We start from the raw sequence: 13,567 nt of genomic DNA, 5'->3' as shown, positions 1-13,567 counted from the left end.
TCTTTGGAGCCTCACCTCCTCTTTAAAATATGTATAAATCAGTTTTGTGCGTGGTGCAGCCTGAGTGCTGGGCAAAGCAGAAGGTTGTGTATGGGTACAGAGCATACAATTTGTCTGATTCATCTGCACCAGCCGCATTTCCCTTCACCACGGGAAGCCTGATGTGCTCTATCCCTGCACCTATCTCACACAAAAGTGTCTGTCTTCTTCCTGATGGCAAAAGCTGAAACTACTAAAATAATGTTCCTTACTATTTATCCCCCTTCTGGAGATATGAAAGAATGTTCTGAGAAAATAACAAAAAGGTAGATAAAATGCAAGAAATACTATGAAAACACCACCAAAAAAATCCCCAAAAAACTATATAAACTATTCAGTGGATACTAACCTTTCAATCAATCAAAATACTGGGGCGGTTTTAGTCTTGATATTTTCTCAAATATTCATAGCTACCCTAAAGAAAAAAAGAACAATTATATTCCTTTTGAGGGCATGTACAATAGGGCACTAGAATGTGAAAATTAGTTTTCTGTGTTGTGTAATATTATTCTGATAGGGGGGAAAAATTATAAAAGAAGTTAAATGGTTTGGGGTTTAGTTTTGGGATTTTTTAAATCTATGATTCACTAAAGAATGTCTTACAAAGTCTTGTATTACTTGTTACAGCAGTTTTTTATGATGATTCGTAGCTGTGACAATTCAGCCTACTGATATCAAAACCACTTTGTGCAATTGCTCTCTGCTCTTTTGTTGCACTGACAATATGCAAAACCCTGCTTAAATCACTGAGGATGTTCCAGTATTTGAAATTTCTAACTTGAGTCAACTGTTTAATCAATATATTTCATAAACCAAAAAAGTTTAAAGATTGTTTTCTGCTGTTCCAGGCATCAGTAGCATAAGGAATGACAGTGGTTTTGTAGGTTTAAGTTTAAAACAGTGATTTTACCAGCTGTTGGGTAAAACTGCAATTACATTTCCTTTGTGTTTACATTCTGGATATGTTACAAAATTACTGTAATTATGTAGAATAGAACGTGATGATTATATGGTTGGCTCTTTGCATTTTAAAACTATAAAGATATTATAATAACATTACATGTCTAAGTTGTTCTCATAGGAAAGTAAAGGGTACAAGTTTCCTTCTGGCCTTAAATCAAGCTGTTTGTGGTATATTTCAGGTCAACATGTGCAGGTTGTTACCACTGCAGTAAGCCCTCCAGAACAAGTCATCTCTGAACAAAAGGTATTCAATTTGCAAACAAACTTTGGAACAATGAAATGAGGGTGAATCTGTTTATCTGGCCTGGCAACCAACATCTCATTCAAGTCTTGTTCCCAGCTAGACTTAGATTACTGAAAAATTCAAACAAGGACCCTCTTTGTAATATTGATCAAGAAAGAAAAGCATGTGAGCAAAATGGGTATGTTTTTAACTGTTCCCTGGATAGGTAAATTATTTTTTCTTGCATAAATTACTTTTATACATTACTTTCTTGGATAACAAGGGTTTTGTATCTGTGACACTGGTGAAAGAATATTTTTTAATGAAAGAACTCGATGACCTGACCATGATGTGGGTTCCAGTTCTATCAAGGTGCAAGAATAAAATTGTTTCTTTAAATAGTCACAACCCTGACTCTCATCTTTGGTATATTCCCAGCTTCTAAACCAAACAAAGCGAGTACTTCTGACAAGTGGCAGGAAAGTACACTGGGTGCCTGGGGCTTTGCTCTCTTCTGTGGGGAGAATAAGTGTCCTACTTAAAATCCCTACAACCTAAGGAGCCTCTCTGTGCATAACTTTTGAGTTCTAGATGGGGGATAATATCAAATAAGTCATCCAACAAGTGCTTTTGGGTAGGAAATAGAATCCAAAAGGAAATTGCAGAAATGTGTATCTTTAAAAGGGTTTGGGTTTTTTTAATGGAACTCTTGTTTGAAAACTTTTTTTTCTTCTCTCTTATCAGCTTAGCTTTCCCTGTAAATGTAGAGTCCAAAACTTAACTGGGAAAAATACAGTAAAGCTTCTTTACTAATGTCAAGATAATCTTTTAAACATAAAACCCAGAGGATAACAGTATGAATACTACCTCTAAAACTGGGTCACTCATATTCTTCTTAAGAAAAGTTATACTTCCGTTCTTCACTTTATCAGAAAAAACATAGTACTCTGATAGGACTGAAAAATACTGCTAAAACAGCAGGATATATTTTAAATTATTTTTATTATTCCAACCTATCTTGTTTCACAGAAGTTTTCTTCTTTAAATTTTTTTGAGGGATTACCCAACTAAACTCTTTTCTACTATTCTTTCTTCCTAAATGCTATAACTCTACTTATATCTGGAGTCCTAAAACTACCTAGCTTGTTTCCCAATTACTGCCATGTTTCCTAGACAACTGAAAACTTTTGCAGAACACCTTCTGTGTTGCCCTTTCATCATCTCTATGACAGTGATTATCTCAATCTATTCTAAGACTGAGACACAGTGGTGAATTTCTTGTTCCCTCCTTGAATTTATGGTGTGATTGGCTCTGGGTGAGGATGCTGAATGTATTTAATGCTAATTCAGCACTTTCTGCTCCCCTGGAGAAAAGCTAGAGAAAGTTTGAATGTTCGAGGGGGAAAAGGCATTTCTTAGGTGAATGAACGCAGCATTTTTTTTTGGTCAGACCCTCATTAGTGGAAATCAATGTATCATCATTGACTTCCATGGAGGTATGGCAAATGACATCAGCTCAGAGCCTATATGCAGTGATGATATTTGCATTTGTTGAAGCTTTGAACAAGATCTATAAAGCTTTCATATGGAACAGATTTGTTGCACTGGGAGTTCTTAAGACTTTCATTGTGGAGTGTTTGGAATTTGCTGGTTTTCAGCCTTTTGACAGTTCTATGAGGTATCATATCTCTTGTTTTGCTGGGATTTCCTAATTAGCAATGCTGAGCAGGAATTGTTTGAAATGCAGTGTAAATTGCTGCATCTCTGTCCATATTGCACGTTTTAAAATTAATCTGTTTCATCAGAAATGTGTCTGTAGAAATTAAATGACCACATCTGCTACACCTGGGTTCTTGAACCTGAAACTTTGTCTATGCAAGTTCTCATTTGAGAGCTACAGTTCATTTGCATATACATATTTGCAAATAAGATTACTCTTTAGATTTTCAGCAAAACTAGTTTGAAAAGTTTAAAATTTTTCCCCAAAATAATAAGATAAAATTTTGCATAATATTTTATTATTTTATTTTATTTTATTTCTTTCTTACTTTTTTTTTGCTATGTATAATTTTAATATTATTTGATGACAAATAATCATTGTCCATATGAATCACCACAGGGCCTACAACTGGTGGGCAAGCTCAGCTTCAGAAAAAGAGAAGTGGAGGTTATATGCATGCTGTGACAGCAATAAGCCCAAGGGCAAAGCCTTCTGTTCTGGAGAAATGAGGGTTAGGTCCTTTGAACCATCTGTCTCACAGGTCTCCGGAGAAGATTATGAAGAAAGGACTAATCACTTACTGGACATAGATCTTCTCAGATATTGATTTAAGAATGATTCTTTCTTTGTAGTCCTGAAAGTAGTCCTAAATGGAATAAAGTTGGTAGATTAAACCCTTCCTCAGACATGCATCAGTCCCTACCTGTACTGAAATTGCACCTGTTTAGGGCAGGGGGTAGAGAGCATGGCTGAAAATACATCTGTATGTTTAATTCAACTCTGCCTGGTGCCTTTTTCATTGCCTTGCTGTTGATCCCTTAGGAAAACCAGAGGTAGAATTTATGAGGATTTATGAACATCAGAAGTCACTTCAGCCTGAGTGCAAGGAGATGTAAGGGGCTGAGCCGACATCAGCATTTTGGTAGAGCCACACAACTATTTCCATTTTCTGGCATCCAGCTGCCTCTGACATCCATTTCAGTCTCTGCTGCTGCTGTATGCAGAGAGCACCTTAGATTTCAGAGAATGGCCGTTGATGATCTTTTTGGGTGACATGCTGTGGCAGATCTGCCCAATGCCACTTAACCATAGCTGTTATGCAAAATTAAGGAGGGATTGTAAGACAGCAAGAGAGCTCCTTCTCCATAAGCAGCTGCTTTGAAAAGCTGGTGTTTTGCTCATGAGTATTTTCTGGGTTTTTTTCAGGATTACCAGAGTTCTTTAAGCACAATGATATTTTGTTGCAGTTTTGTAAAGCCTAGAGTCAAGGGAGCTCATAAGAACCTCAGTTTTCATTGAGGAATGAATTAAAACAAGCCTCAAGTTATAGGAAAAGTAAAACCTAGAATGTATGCCCTAGTTGCCCAGGGAAGATCACCATAAAAGTATAAAAAATAATTACTCTGTTATCACAGGAGGGGGGAAATCCTCTGTTTATCTTTTAATTCAAAAGAGGTTTTTCAGCTGGAATAGGTTTTTGTGCTACAGCACTGCGGGAACTCCTAAGAAAATTTTTGATCTGCATGTCTTTGAAGCTCATGGATTGAGTAGTACACACTAAATCAATACTCTTTGTGTCCAGCTTGGTATGTCAGGATGAAGAGCTAACAGAGCCTCTGCTTAACTTTTTAAATCCCATTTGCAAGCTCTCTATGCAAATTATTCACATTAATGTTAGTGGAAGTCTGCTCTGAGAAAGGCCTAGGAGGTTGTCTTTAAGTCTTAATGGCTGCATCATGTAACTCATAGGTTCATAAATTAATTAGGACATGCTAGGGCTGCAAACTAGTGCTGAAGGAGAAGATGTGTTGGCCAAGATTTGTGCTAAACAAACTTTCTGTGCATCCACAGAAGCTCTGTCATTCTTCTTCACAGCTTGTTGAAACATTATCACAAGTGGCATTACTTCAATATGTCTACATATTGAGCAGTTTCTACTCATTTCAAGGTCTTCTTATGACTCTGGTGTCTGAGCACCCTAGGGATGCACACTTAATTTCCAAAACTGATATGCATGGGAAGTAAAGTGGTTATTCACTAATGCTAATTGGCTTCTTAAAAGCCAATTCATTTTTCAGATAGTACTAATCTTGATATGTTAAATAGAAATAGTAGAAGACATTCACTAATGTAAAAAGAAAGTTTTGAAGGATTCATCTTGCTTTCTCAATGAAGCAGCTTCTGTTACTTGCTTGCCTATCCTTGACAATCTTCATTTATCAAATGCCTCTTTTTAGTTGTTTTCCCCAGCCATCCTATTTTCTTAGCTGATGAAACTCCTCAAGCCAAAGACAGCAATTCTTGGTGATCTGTTCTAGAGGATCTGCTGGTGTTTTGCTAAAGCTGGAAAACACTTGGGTGTAGAAATAAATAATATGAGCTTACACTATTTTCATTTCAGTTGCTTTCTCAGTTTTTAGTGAAAGTTGCCTCCCTTTTTGTGAGGAAAGATTTTTTTCAGGCCTGATTGCTTCTTTAGCAGTATTGGATAAAGAATATTGTGACTACATGCAAAACTGATCATCAGAGATATTTTGCTGGATTTATACTGTGCTCATTTTTCCAGGTAACCACAAAAAGCAGCAGTTCACCTTAGAGCAGCCTGTAATTATATTTTTCCTTTTTTTCCCTATGAGAAAAGATGGTATATTGAAACTGTCTGAGCAATACTTTTTTTTGGTAGTCTTAAGTAAAGTAAATATGACCATGGGGAGGAACTATCTTATCCCAGTAGACATGATGCTGATCTCTTTTGTGCCAAAGTAAATCAAGAATAATTTTACCAATGTCAGTACAGCCACATCAGTGCAATTCTAGTGGGAATATGGAATATGGTGCAGTATCTCTATAAAGAATAATGAAAGATTGCAATGGGAATTGTTGTGCCTGTGTATCTCTGCAGGAAGTCTGTGGAATTTGGTATTTTAGAAGGTGGAATAAAAGAAACTTTGAGTTTAAATTACTCGGGGCTGAGTTAATTAATCTGACATGTGACAGGAGAACACTGTGAAACTTTAACCATGTCATCTGAGACTGGACTGAATATCACTGCTCTGTAAAGGAAAAACATATTTCAAATCTGCTGTTAATATGATAATGGTTGACAGGATTTGGGCAGGATGGGGACTGACATAAAAGCAAATTGGAAATAAAGACTGCTGCTCTATATCAAATGTGGCTGTCACATGGTGCAGAGCAACTCTTTCTGTGTGTGTTTATGATGGAAACCAGGAAACCAGCAAGATAATTTTGTTAGCACAGGCAAGTTTTTGGATTCTTCATGGCTGACAGTGTCTTCACTCAAAGTACAGAACCAATGTCTGAAAAAGCAGCCTTTACTCTGCTTAAACAACTGACTGGGTAGCATTAGGCTGCTTTTTTAGTTTGTACAGACTGATACACAATGAATCCAGACCCAGAGTGCTGTCTTGTGCACCTGGCAGCTGTCCCTCTGTGTGCCTGTGGAAAACTCCCATTCCTCCACCAGCTGCAGGTGTCACATGAGGCTGCTGCTGCTGCAGCCAGGAGAGAGAAAGGGTCCAGATTTAAGGTCCTGAGGTCAAAGGTCCTTTGAGGAGGGCATTGAATCAGATAACAGGCGCTTCAGTGCAGCATTACATTTATACATTGCCTGCCTGGAAACATACTAAAACCCTTCACATTGAGAAGATGTGAAGTTCCTATAAACATAGATGAAATAAATAAGGTGTCCAGTCAAAGAAATTAGAACTGAAAAGTATTAATTAATCTAATTTATATGCTTATCAGTTTCAGGAGTGAAAGTGATCTAGGGGAGACATTTAACTGATTTTACAATTGGCCTGTAGTTCACTCTCAAGAAGAATTTACTTTAATGGGCAAACATACTGAAAAGATAAGTCATAGTGATATTTGCATTCAGATTATATTTACTGCTCTCTACAATCTGTGCATCTTTGTAAGTCAGCTCAGGTCTGTGAAGTTACGTTTGTGTGGGACTGTACTTCCTCTAGAAAGCTGATGAGGCTGAGACTCTTTGGGTCTCGTGCATAAAATCTGATTTGGGATTCAGAGTACTGCTACGTAGATTTCACTCAGAAAGATAAACTCTTTCCTCTGAGCAATGGCTAGCATTTTTGTGGGCAGCAGCGTTTGATCTGTCAGGAGAGCCAGGAGTTCTGCTCAGCAGAGTCACCTGGGGGCAAGAGGCCTCAGGGTGCCTCAGGTCCAACCTGTCACTGCAAACAGGCCACAGGCCAGTCACGCAGCAAGTACCTCAATGTCATCCCAGTGCTTCTCATCCTCCCACTGTGGACCCTTGAGGAGAGTCTTTTTGGAAGTGTTTCCATCTACTCCAGGCCTGTGATGGTGTTCACAGGGGTTTTCAGGCGAGGGAAGAGATGAGAACATCGACTCCATGTTCAGAAGGTTTGATTTATTATTTTATGATATATATTACATTAAAACTATACTAAAAAGAATAGAAGGAAAGGTTTCATCTCAGAAGGCTAGCTAAGCTAAGAATAGAATAGAAAGAATGATAACAAAGGTCTGTGGCTCAGACAGAGAGAGCCAGCTCTGCCATGACTGGTCACTGATTCCAAACATCCACATGAGACCAATCACGGATCCACCTCTTGCCTTCCACAGCAGCAGATAACCATTGTTTACATTTTGTTTCTGAGGTCTCTTAGCTTCTCAGAAGGAAAAATCCTAAAGAAAAGGATTTTCACAAAAGATGTCTGTGACACACTCCCTCCTCTCAGGTGGCTGCAGACCAGCTCTCTTCCTTTCTTAGGCTGAGCAAACCCAGTTCCCTCATCTCCCTCCCTTGTATCTCATAGGCTGCAGTAATGGGTATTCCTGTGGATTTTCTTGCCTTTGTTTAAAAATATGGATAACTGGAATGTTTGGAAGCTGCATTTGAGAGGGCAGGAAACAAGACCAAAAATATAGCTGTCCTCCCACTGCCTAACACTAAAATAAAGAAAAGCTTGCCTTTGAACTCCTGGAATAGGAAAGACAGTACCCATTGCATAGAAGAGAAGAATTCCTTATTATGGTTTTTCAGCTTTTCACTTACAGATTGTATTCAGGCATGGCATGGTAAAATGTAGTAAGCAGCTGTGAAGAGATGAAGCAGCTGATATTAATATATACACAGATGTGGAAGGTAAAAAAATCCATTGCAGTTATCATCATATATGCTGATTTTACCCACTTCCCTTTGCCCAAAAAATAATTCATGTTATGAACACATGTATTTAAATATATTTGAACATAAAAATACATATATTATGAGAAATAAATTCATAACAAATGTCTTCTTTTTAGATATGGGTACCTTAACTGCATTCATGAAATCTTTGGACATGGTTGTCAGTTTGCAATGTGCTGATGAGCATGTGTGAGTCCCACCGGCCCTTGTCATTTTCTCACTGTCACACAAAGCTGTTGAGGGTCACTATGTGTTGTAGCCCTCCCTTCCTAGTGAGCAGAGTGTATCCCTGCTGCCAGGGCTGTGATATGAGTGCTGTCATAGCCCCATCCTCTCCTTGTACCCTTTTGCACTGTGCCTCCTGTAAGCGTGATGAAAGGCATCTCTGCACCCAGGCAGGGAAGCTGGGCCACTGGTTGTTCCTTTTTCTGACTCTCAGATAAAACAGGTTTCCTGCCAAGAAAATTCACGTTGGCCTCGTCTCTGCAAGGGGGTCTCTCCCCAAGTGGAAATTCATTATTTATTTCCTCCAAGAACAAGTGATTTCCTCATAAAGCTGACCTATTTCTGTAGATCATGTGCCAGTTTCCGCTGCTGTAGCTGTCTGTACAGTTGTGCTAATGTGGTGGATTTACATCAGTAAAGCAGCCACTCCTGTCACAGGTGGCAATTTGTACTGAATAGTTGTAGCAGAGCTCGTGCACAAGAACCCATGTAAAGTGCATATTGTACATATTTATTGTACATATGAAATATAGTGGCTTATAGGAAAATGCATGCACTTTTGTGGTACTTTGAACAGTACTCAGGCATAAATGAGATTCTGTGTGCTGTACGTACCCCTGTTCTAGGTTACTTTGAGAATATTTGTTCATTATTATTTTATTCTTGTTTTTCTTATTAAATATTAACTGCAACACAGCCTTGTTATTTAAGACTACTACCTCCAGAGATTTACTGCACATTTCACACCTTTTTTTAATGTAATTTTAGTCCGATAATTTTTTGACTCATTATAAATTTCTCAGTGTAGATTCACTGCACTAGGTTTACACCATAGTAACACATTACTCAGTGTGGAATGCTGATCTCACCTTTTGCCTGACAGTTATATAGAGGAAAAAGAGGGGATTTGTGCTTATTTTGAAATGTTGACACACTAGCACAGTGTTTGCCAACTTTTATTATCTTGATGCAAATTTTCTCAGCCATGTTTTATTACACTGAAATTTGGGTTCAAAAGGAAAAATATATATTTTTTAAAATGCAGGTTGCTAGTATTCACCTTTTCAGTGGCAAATCATTGAGCTGCTTGAAATTCATTCTATCATGCAACCAGAACTGGAACTAGTTTGGACCTGAAAATCTGATGATAAGCACAGTGGTGTGGCGGCCATTGTGACTTGTCATGGCTTCACACACCTTTAAAACATTTTGAATAACAGCTGAAAAGGTAATATGCGGCATGTCAAAATTTGCAAGAATGGAGGGTTGTTTCCCTGAGGGTAAGTATGCTTCATATTTTTGCAGCAGGTGGAAAAAGCAATCTGCAAAAATTCCTCCCATATTCCGTCAGGAGCTCCTTGACTATGTGCGGTCATCCTCTGAAGGACTGTGCTGGAGGGCTTCCCAACTCTACTGCCCCAAGGCTGTCTGTCAGAAAGATTTATCCCAGAGACATAAACACTAGAAGCTCCGGTTTCTTAGAAGTTGGGCAGTCTGATTATCAAGGTTGAACAGATGTCAGAGGCTCAGAAATGTGGTGGTTTCTGAAAATTATTTTTATGGAACAGAGGGAAGTCAGGGGAAGCCTGAAAATGAAAATATGTGTAAATGACTGTTCATTGATTTTATTTTCTTTTTCTTTGTCCTCAGTCACACAATTATGGCTTTCTGCATCTATTTTCATGACATTATGGCAAATTCATTTTTTGTAGGGACTAACTCTGATGATGATTTGAACCTTCCAGAGTAACCTTGACACTTTGAGAGTTAATGCCTTCTGTCTAACTCTGTAGAAGTGTTAAGTGTGATTCAGCTTTCATCATTTAATCTAACTGTTTTTATTTTTCATTGAAATGGATATGGTGTGGGCAGGTGACCAGATTTTGTGTATGACTTGAGGAAGAGTAAATTTCATGTGCATAAAGAGAAGGTCACTTACAATGTCCAAGTGTTTAGCTGTTTGCTATTTTTTAGACTAGAAAAAAATAAAAAACCAAACCAAAATAAAATAATTGAAAATTTATTTTTAAATTCTTCCTTTACAGGATCAGGAGATTCTTGTCTTGTCATCTGTTTTTATAATATTTCCTGCACAGTACTTCCTTTTTCAAAAATTCCCTGCAGCTAACAGATTCAGAAAAGGAAACCTGCAAATCAACTCAAGTCCATTATTTAAAATAAATAAACATAATCTTCAGCAAGTCTTATTTTGGCATGGACAAAGACTCTAGTCCTAGGTAGAGTGGATAAATACACTTTGAAAATAGATAGTCATTAAACAAGATGCTCTAGTGTTCACATTAGCACAAACAGAAACAGTTAAATTAGAAATCAAATTAGAAAAAAATTATTATTCCATTTAATTTGATTTTTCACTTCATATGTATTCATTTAAACTGTTTGCAATAAATAAACGGATTATATTTGTGATCATTTATATAAAATTACATATATTGATGTTCACACATATTCCACATTGAATTGTGGCTTTTATTGGTAGATCTGTCATTCTTGAAATTTATTGTATATAATTAAGGAGACTTCATCAAATAATGGAAGATAAATTCCATCTAAGTTTGAAAACAATCTATTCCTAGTAGAATGTAAACAGTATCCATTTTATAAATAAATCTACATGCTGTCAACATTTTATTGACTAATCTCCTCAAGCCTGATGGGAAACCAGTCCTTTCTACAGATAGAGAATGCCTGTAAAATGATAGGACTTTTAACAACATTATTCTCAGGGAGTTTGAATACTGCCCGGGAAAAATTTAAGTAATTTATTTCATGCAGTACACCTTGAAAGGAGGAAAAATATTTGTATGCAGCTTTCCTCCAAAAGTGTTTTCAAATCTCCCTTCTTTTCTCTGAAACCTCAAGGGTGGTGATGATTGCCATGGCACAGCCCTTAGAACGCATTTTATTTTCCTTGTGAACAACTCAGCTGACAATCCTGTAACTCAGAGAAGGTCTTATTCATGATACATTAGGAACCCTTGAGAGCTCCCTCTTAAGGGATTTATCCCATTTGTTTCCCTCACTGTCTCTGTCACACATAGGAGTGATAACAAACACTGGATCTAATGCTACAATCTGTATCTCTAAATATCACGGGCATCAAAGAATCAAACCATTATGATTTTCAAAGCCTCATTCACACAACTGAGAGACAAGTTCATTGTCTTCTTGATGTGACTATTAATATCCCCCCAGGGAGAACTTATAGGTTCACAGAGGCGTTTTCTAGGGTTGGTTTGTTTGTTTGCTTTCCAGAGCCAACTTATTAGCTCTCAAAGATACTGTACATGATACTGGCACGATTTCTCAGAGCAGCAATTGAGATGTTTTATTAGGTATTTCAGCTGAACATTTTACTCTCTGAAACTGAGCTATCCAAAGAGGGCTTTTGAGACACTATCAATTCGGTCTAATGTATGAGCTCGAATTATTGTATCATTATAATATGCTGCTTGGTGTCTTTTGCCATTGATTTGCCTACATTTTTTAAATTGCTCAATCAGAAGCCATTTATCTGATAAATTATTAATGAATAAATGTTTGTGATGGAAAAACAAAATACTCGGCATTGCAAATCATGTATCCTACAGGCAACAACAGTCAGAAGTAAACTGCTCTTGAGCCAAGTAAGTGGTTTATGTAATGTGGATGGAAATTATATGTTGAAATAAACACTTTATTGCAAAGAAAGGATGGCTGCTATTCTCATAGACTTTTACAAGACTCTTGTGCATTTATATGTTCTTTCATAGGTACAAAATTTAGTTTCAAGTGTGCAAAGGCATCTGCAATTTTTAGACTCAAACCACACTGCAAAGGTGCTCAGACTGGTTGTTCTTTGCAATATTTTTGTAGAAACCTTTTGATTTAATGTTGATCCTCTACTCACAAGTTTTTTTTTCCAGCTAACAGAATAATTGCAGAGTTAATGTCTTTTGTCAGGTCACATTGACATTGATGATTTTGAGGGCTTAACTGTATTCCAAATTCCTTGGGACTTGATTTACTTTGAATGAAAGTAGATATGTTCATGCCCGAAGCTAGAAATTGTAGTACGGGGTTTGCAATTAAATGCCATATTCACGTTTGTCTCTGTGACCCACGTCTTCAGTATGAAGGCATAGTTAGATTATTTTAAAAACCCTAAAAAACCACAGAAAATAGAAAAAAAGAGAAGATCATCTAAACAATTCTCACTAAATGCTGTTACCATTTTCTCCAGATGTGTTTTGCATTGTTCTCAGTATAAAAGTAGTTTTTCCAGTGATTTACAAAATGGCTGCAAAATACATTTCTGGTCAATGTCAAGGGTGAAATGTAGCAGAGTAGCAGTAGCACAAGTAATATATTACCTCTTTCCAGTAAATATCTAACATTCCTTTTCTTGTAACTCATTTAAAGTAAGCGTAATTAGCCATTTTCAGTCATTAGGTATGACTTTTGTTTGGGACTTAGTATTATGAAATGCATTTGTTGTAATTTTCCTTCCCCCTTCCCCTTCCTCTTTCTTTCTAACCTGTGCTCCAGATTCCAGGCTGCCAATGTTTACAAGATACTGACACAGTACTTCCAGAAACATGACCTGACATGCACTACTTCTGGGGCCCTACTGCAAAAAATTTCTTTTCATTCTTAAACGGGGAATCTGAGGTTTTGTGTTCTTTCAGTTTTTTTGTTTGGCTTGTTGGTTTTTGTTGTTTTTTTATTTTCAAGTATGCAGAGAGTGTCTTCTCTTTTTGTACAGGCTCAGCAAGCTGTACACCATTTCAGCAGAGATGTCTGATCTTTCCATCTGCATACCTGGAGGTGCTTTATTCCCTGAATGGTCTTTTCAGTAACCACTAAAGACTTCTTGGGACTGAACACTGGAACAGATGAGTTAAATCCTTCTGGAATGTTCTTCATCAGACACAGACCTACTGGACTTTCTGGATGTGCCTAAGGACACAAAGGTTAGTGTCTTCCTTAAAAGCCTCAGGTTTCAGGACTGTTTCATTTCATCTTTAGCACCAGGGACTATGTTGCAATTTGTTGCTTGAACAGGGACACAGATGAGTAAAATGGCGATTAAAACAACATTTATATAGATGTCATCATGCTTTTAACTACCTCATAATAAATGTGCTTAGTGAGCTCAGGCAACCTAAAAGTTTCTAAATGACTAGCTGGCCACCAAGAG

General features: G+C 37.3%; 1 protein-coding gene across 3 annotated transcripts in view; it reads left to right on the top strand.

The window, feature by feature from the left end:
* The window catches only part of HS3ST5 (heparan sulfate-glucosamine 3-sulfotransferase 5), a 119,717-nt gene that overhangs the window by 14,079 nt on the left and 92,071 nt on the right, over positions 1 to 13,567 (top strand). For 2 of the 3 annotated variants that reach the window (XM_031066660.1, XM_031066659.1), the window contains exons 2-3: positions 1,182 to 1,246; positions 13,133 to 13,340. The gene's annotated coding sequence lies outside the window, so the exon portion shown is untranslated. The remainder of the gene's footprint in view (positions 1 to 1,181; positions 1,247 to 13,132; positions 13,341 to 13,567) is intronic. The other variant, XM_031066661.1, reaches the window with a different exon arrangement.

The sequence above is a fragment of the Geospiza fortis genome, unplaced genomic scaffold (assembly GCF_000277835.1).
Source record: "Geospiza fortis unplaced genomic scaffold, GeoFor_1.0 scaffold98, whole genome shotgun sequence".
Lineage (NCBI taxonomy): Eukaryota > Metazoa > Chordata > Aves > Passeriformes > Thraupidae > Geospiza > Geospiza fortis.
This window is presented reverse-complemented; position numbering and strand designations above follow the sequence as displayed.